The 6153-nt window shown below is 32.7% G+C and overlaps 1 pseudogene; it reads right to left on the bottom strand.

The window, feature by feature from the left end:
• Positions 1 to 212: 212 nt before the first annotated feature.
• On the bottom strand, positions 213 to 2677 carry LOC124104061 (lysosomal cobalamin transport escort protein LMBD1-like; annotated as a pseudogene).
• Positions 2678 to 6153: the final 3476 nt, after the last annotated feature.

Below are 6153 nucleotides of genomic sequence, written 5' to 3'. Positions count from 1 at the left end.
TCATGGCCATGCTTTCATTTTTGATGGAAGCTGGTTTATCCTAATGTATAACTTTAAAACTATAAAAACATCTGCTTTATAAAACTTTTAAGACAGAAGACTGTCAAACAGAAAAGAGGGCTTATCTTCACTTAGGTCTGAATCTTCATCTACTCCTTCCCTTTACAACTGGATTACAATTAGTGCAATAAAAAATATCCCAAGAAAGGATACTATGCAGCACTTAAAACCCAGAACTTGTTAAGGAATGTCTGGGTAACAGTGCACTGATCTTCAGGGGCATCTGCATCACCTCTCTTTGGCACAGAGGTCAATAGAAGTTGCATTGCTCTCTGTTAAGTACTTTGGCTTTCCTACACAACATACTGGGGAGAAAGATTATAAATCAAGTATCTAATATGAAGGACAATAAGTAGAATACCAAGAAATATGAGTGCTTGAGGTCCACTTTTATTTCTTCTGATTTTATATAACGTAATTAAAAAGAGCTATCTGACAGTATTTCTAATTCCTGCCATTAAAGTAAAAATGAAATGCATAAAAATAATCGTTATAAGAATATCATCAAGAGGGAAAATGAGTAAAGGCAAAAGCATAGTCAGTGGATTACTTGAGTTATTATTATTATCAGTAATATAATATCTGAAACCAGAATCTATTCTAATTGAATGAAGAGCTTTATTTAAATTTGACAGGAACAAATATATGAAAGATGATATATCATGAGCTTTGTAATGTTTTGAACAACCAATAAAAATATTTAAAAAAATAAATAAATTTGACAGGAAGAGAAAAATTACAAATAGCAAAGCAACCAAGATGAAAAATATTTTCCAGATGATCTTCAGGGAACACAGAGTGCCACAAAATTTTGTTCACCAGCTGTTTTCAATGAATTCTAAGTGCCTATCTCTTCTCCTACCTGTTCATAACCTTTCTTCAAATTGCTTTTGAATCTTGTGCTGGCAAAGGTCTACCAACTTTACTTTTTGATTTAATGTTCTGAATATGTTGCTCCACTTCTTCATTGTCTTCTAAAGGTTCATGAGCAACATTTCCAGCACCTTTGATCAGATTTAAGATAGTGCCGACATGCATAGGCTGTGTTTAAGTTATAGCTGTCAAAGAACTAATGGAAAAAGACAGTGCAGCTAACCTACAACTGCTTCCAAGGTCTTCAAACCTTAGTCATATATGCACTTAGGGTAATAACATCTGATTCAGTCTACTATCCTTCCTACTCCCCTCCCCACCCCCTCCCTTCATTCCCCTCTGCTAATCCAAAGTATCCTGAACTTAGTGAATGATGAACATTTTTCCATATATCTGTTGTGCATTTGTATGTTTTCTTTTGAGAACTATCTAAGTTCTTTTCCCAGTTTTGGATTGGATTATTTGTTTCCTTTCTATTGAGTGTGTTTTTTATATATTTTTAGGTATTAGCTTCTTTTCAGATACGTTATTTGCAAACAATTTCTTTAGGCACTGGGTTGGACCTTCACCCTCTGTTTCTTTTGCTGTGTAAAACCTTTAAGTTTGATAAAATTTTGTTTTTGTTTTCATTGCTGGTGCTTTTGGGTTCATATTCAGAAAAGCACCAAAAAATGTTGTGGTGTTTATCCTATGTTTTCATCTAAAAGCTTTATAGTTTCAGGGCTTGCATTTAGATCTTTAATCCATTTTGAGTTTATTTCCATATCTAGTATGAGTTAAGGATCTAATTTTATTCTTGTGCATCTCCATATCCAGCTATTCCAACACCATTTGTGGGTGAGACTATCTTTTCTCTACTATGTATTCTTGATATCATTGTCCAGAATCAAAAGTGTGAATTCAAGTATGAGATCTCTGTTGTTTTTTCTTTCATTCGTTGACTTTTCTGTTTTCATAACAGTATCGAGCTGTTTTGATTTGTATATTTTTGTAATAAGTTTGAGGTCATTCTTCTTTTGTTCTCTTTGCTTGAGATTCCTTTGGTTCATCAGGGTCTTTTGTTGAAGAATGACATTGAAAATTTCATAGCTATTTCACTGATACTGTATATTTGGTAACATGGGCATTCTAAGAATATTGATTATTCTTAATCATGATCATGGAATATATTGCTATTTATTTATGTTGTCTATAATTTATTTAATCACCTATTTTGTAGGGCATTCTAAGAATATTGATTATTCTTAATCATGATCATGGAATATATTGCTATTTATTTATGTTGTCTATAATTTATTTAATCACCTATTTTGTAGTTTCCAGTATATAGATCTTCCACTACTTTGATTAAATTTACTCCTATTTAATTTTTTTGTGTTATTATGAAAGAATAATTTCTTAAGTTCTTTTTCAGGTAGTTCATTGTTAGTGTAAAGAAATGCTACTTTTTGTATGTTGCTTTTTTCTAATTTTAATTTTATTTTTCTTTAGTTGTAGTTGGACACAATACTTTTGTTTTTATTTATTTTTATGTGGTGCTGAGGATCGAACCCAGGGCCTCACATGTGCTAGGTGAGTGCTCTACTGCTGAGCCACAACTCCAGTCCCTGTATGTTGCTTTTGAATTCTGCAGCCTTACTGAATTTGTTTATGAGTTCTAACATTTTTATTTTGTTGTTGAAGACTTAGAGGTTTTCTAAACTTGAGATCATGTCATCAGCAAGCTGACACTTTCTTACTTCATGCTTTATGACTGGAAATCTTTTATCTATTTCTCTTATTTAATTGCTGTAGTACTATGTTGAATAGGAATGGGGAGAGTGGGTACCCTTGTCTTACCCTTGTCTTGTTCCTGATTTAGAGGACAAACTTTCAGCTTTTCACCAATGGTTATGATGTTAGTCATGGGCTTGTCATTTTCATTTTTCTCACTTTCAAGATTCACCTTAGACCATCATTGCCTTTGGAAGACTTCTAAGAACCCATTCCTCTGTAGTCTTCAATAAGTTTTATATCTTTATTTAGTTTTCCACTTACTAGATTTTTTTTTTACTCTCTTTACATGTCTAACTTCCATTAGGTAGAGTTTCTGGAGCTCAGAGACTCCTTACTCAACTTTGTATCTTAAGCACTCAGCAACGTTTCTGGGTCCCTGTAGCCACTCAGGAGATATTTGTCAAATTAATGTCTATTTGGGGGGGCACTGACTTGATACTGCAGTATCCTCATGTTTATTCTTTTTATATAGATGGTTGAGAAAAACCTGTTTTAATTACACAATTATATAATTATCCTGGAGTATAAATGAACTCTATAAATCTTTACACATTTTATCTGCAGTCCTGTCTCTGTCTGGCTCACTGTGTCTCTGTCTCTCTGTGAATATGTAAGTATACAAGAATGCTCAGGGGGCAAGTATGAACAAAACTGGTTTCATGTGCAGGCTCCAGATCAGATTTTCTGCTTTCAAATGCAGGTTCACCAATTTTAGAGTTAGGGCAAATATTAAGTGGAAAATATACTGCTTTTCACAGTCAGTAAATATTAAACACTATATTTGCTTTTATTTTAAACCACGGGCTTAAATAATTATTCAGTAGTCTCCCCTTGTTTGGGTATGTCTGAATATTAGATATTTGTTACCTTTTAATTTATATTTACACTCAGTGTTTTTTTTCACTCATTATATTCTCATGAACCATTTTAAGTTTTTCTGGATCCAATATTTTCCTTTAAAACTGTTAACTACAGAAAGTTAACATTTGGATGGCTCTGCTCAAACTAAAACTAACATTTCTAAGACATATATTAGTGTAATCATTGATATTCATATTTTACATCATTGCTAATTAATATTTTTGTGGATAAACTGATCATGAATAGTTCTTCCATCTAGAATTTTGTGACTTTGATTTATTTATCTCTTGCTTTTCTTTTTCTTATTTGCCATGTAATAGTTGATAAGTAGATATATAAAGCAACAGATTGTTTTGGCAGCTTCAACTTAAGTGCTTGAGTTGAGGCTGTGGTTTATATTCTTAATGTAGAGCTAATTTTAAAAGCATAAAATTGTTCAGTCAATTTTTTCTTCCTGTTATTTTTTTCAGTTATAATTTGCTTTCCTTATTATTTGGCTTCATGACAAAAAACAAAAAACCTGAGGCGTAAGAAATGATAATTTACAGAAATAGATGTCATCCCCAAGTGACCCATTAACTACCTTTCTCCTTAGTTACCTTGGGAAAACCAGCAAGACTCTAGAAGATAATTCCCACAACAGAGTGATTTTTATCTGACAATATCAGGTTTCTGAAGTTCCTTTTGGTCACTACCCAAGCTCAATTAGTGCTCTTAATTAACTACCTTTACAATAGCAGCATCTTGTGTAATTATATACACAGGAGAATATTATGCAACAAAGTAAAACTTTCCGAGTTCTGAATCCCCGAAGATGTAGTTGCCTATGCCCTGAGTTAGAGAACAGATTTTCTCCTTTTTATTGTGTTTCAGTGTTAACAATGTGAGAGCACTGATGGGATTTGATTCTGGCAGTGAGAGTGAATGCTGGCCTGTAGACAAATGGTGGATAGAGGTTTTGTGCCACTTGTTTACCAGGTTTCGATTTTGATTTTATTTATTTATTATTTTAAAGTTGCAAAATAAAACATAGTACAGAAAAAGCATGAAAAATGAGTATTTTTAATAAAGTAAGCACCCCTGTAATCTTTATTCAAGTCAAGACAGAATTTACTAGCCATCCTCAAAATCCTCATTGTGACTCTTCCCAGTTCAATCTAACCACTCTTCCTCTTAAAAGTAAATATGATCCTGACTATACAATTAGAACATTTTTTTTCATTTTTACAGCTTATTCTTCTTAGTGTGCATTATAAAACACTCTTATTTAGTTTGCTCATTTTTTTCATCTGATATGTTTTAAAAATCTCTTCCAATATATAGAATTCTTTCCATTTTTCTTTCCCTTAATTTGTTTGTTGAAAACTTTTATCCAAATGGCACTTGGCTCCAAAGGTTTGACTATACACCTTTGTTTTTGTTTATAAGTGGTTTTGTGTTCAGGCATCAGGAAGCATAATTATGACTTTCCTCTGTTATTAGCAGCTCTTAATGTTCAATATGAATATATATGCATATGCCTATGTATATTATATATGTAGTATGTTATATAGGTAACACATATATAATATAAATACTATGAAAGAGAGAGAGAGACTTTGATTTGAACACCAATGCTAATTCAACCCAGTTAGCATCTTGCCTTCTATTCCATATTTGTATCTCTCTCCTTTCATAGTAATAACCTGGGTTCTTTACATACATATATTTATTTATTGGATTGATTATATGATTCACATGCATTTGTTTCAGAATTACTATGTTAGTACCACTGTAAAAGAAAAGCACATAATATGAAGACAACTTTTTTTGAGTTATTTTATTTTATAGTGAAATTGTGTTAACATGAATGCCCAGGTAAACTCATGTATTGTAAATATGGCCCCTAAGTATGGCAAGATCAGAGCTGGGGCTTTTAGGAAGTGATTAATTTGTTCATTTAATTTGTAACCTCAACAGTGTATAAATTGATTTTGATAGATTAGTGATTTGGACTAGTAGGTGGTAACTGTAAGCAGGTAGGTAATGGTGGAGGTAGGTCCCTGAGGGTGTGATGTTGGATTGTATCTGTCCCTGCCCTGGCCCCAGCTTGCCCTCTCTCTCTCTGTCTCTGTGCTTCCTGGCTGTAAGAGGAGCAACCTTTCTCTGCCACTCTTCTATTCTGAAGTTCTGCCTCACCTCAGACCTGGAACAGTGGAGTTGGCTGATCATGGGCTGAAGCTCTAAAAACTATGAGCACAAAATGAACTTTTCCTCCTTGAAGTTGTTCTTGTCAGGTATTTTGGTCACAGTGATGAAAAGTTAACACAAATGGTATGTATTCAAAATTAATTGGAAAATAGGTGCAGTCAAAATTAATTGGATCAGTTCATATTTTCTTTCTTCAGTTTGGTTATGTCACTGGGTTATTTGAAATGTATTTGGATTCATTTGTATCTCTCTGCATTCAGTTTAAGAATTTTTATCAAGGTACATTTGTCAGCTTAATATTACACTTTGAATATGTAAAATATGAAACTGGACTAAAAATTTAAAATTATTAATAAAGGAATTCTTACAGGTATGTTCCATTCTCCTATTTAC

The sequence above is a fragment of the Marmota monax genome, unplaced genomic scaffold (assembly GCF_021218885.2).
Source record: "Marmota monax isolate L192 unplaced genomic scaffold, Marmota_monax_Labrador192_F-V1.1 WCK01_AAM20220418_F8-fsc00001, whole genome shotgun sequence".
In the NCBI taxonomy this organism is placed as follows: Eukaryota; Metazoa; Chordata; class Mammalia; order Rodentia; family Sciuridae; genus Marmota; species Marmota monax.
This window is presented reverse-complemented; position numbering and strand designations above follow the sequence as displayed.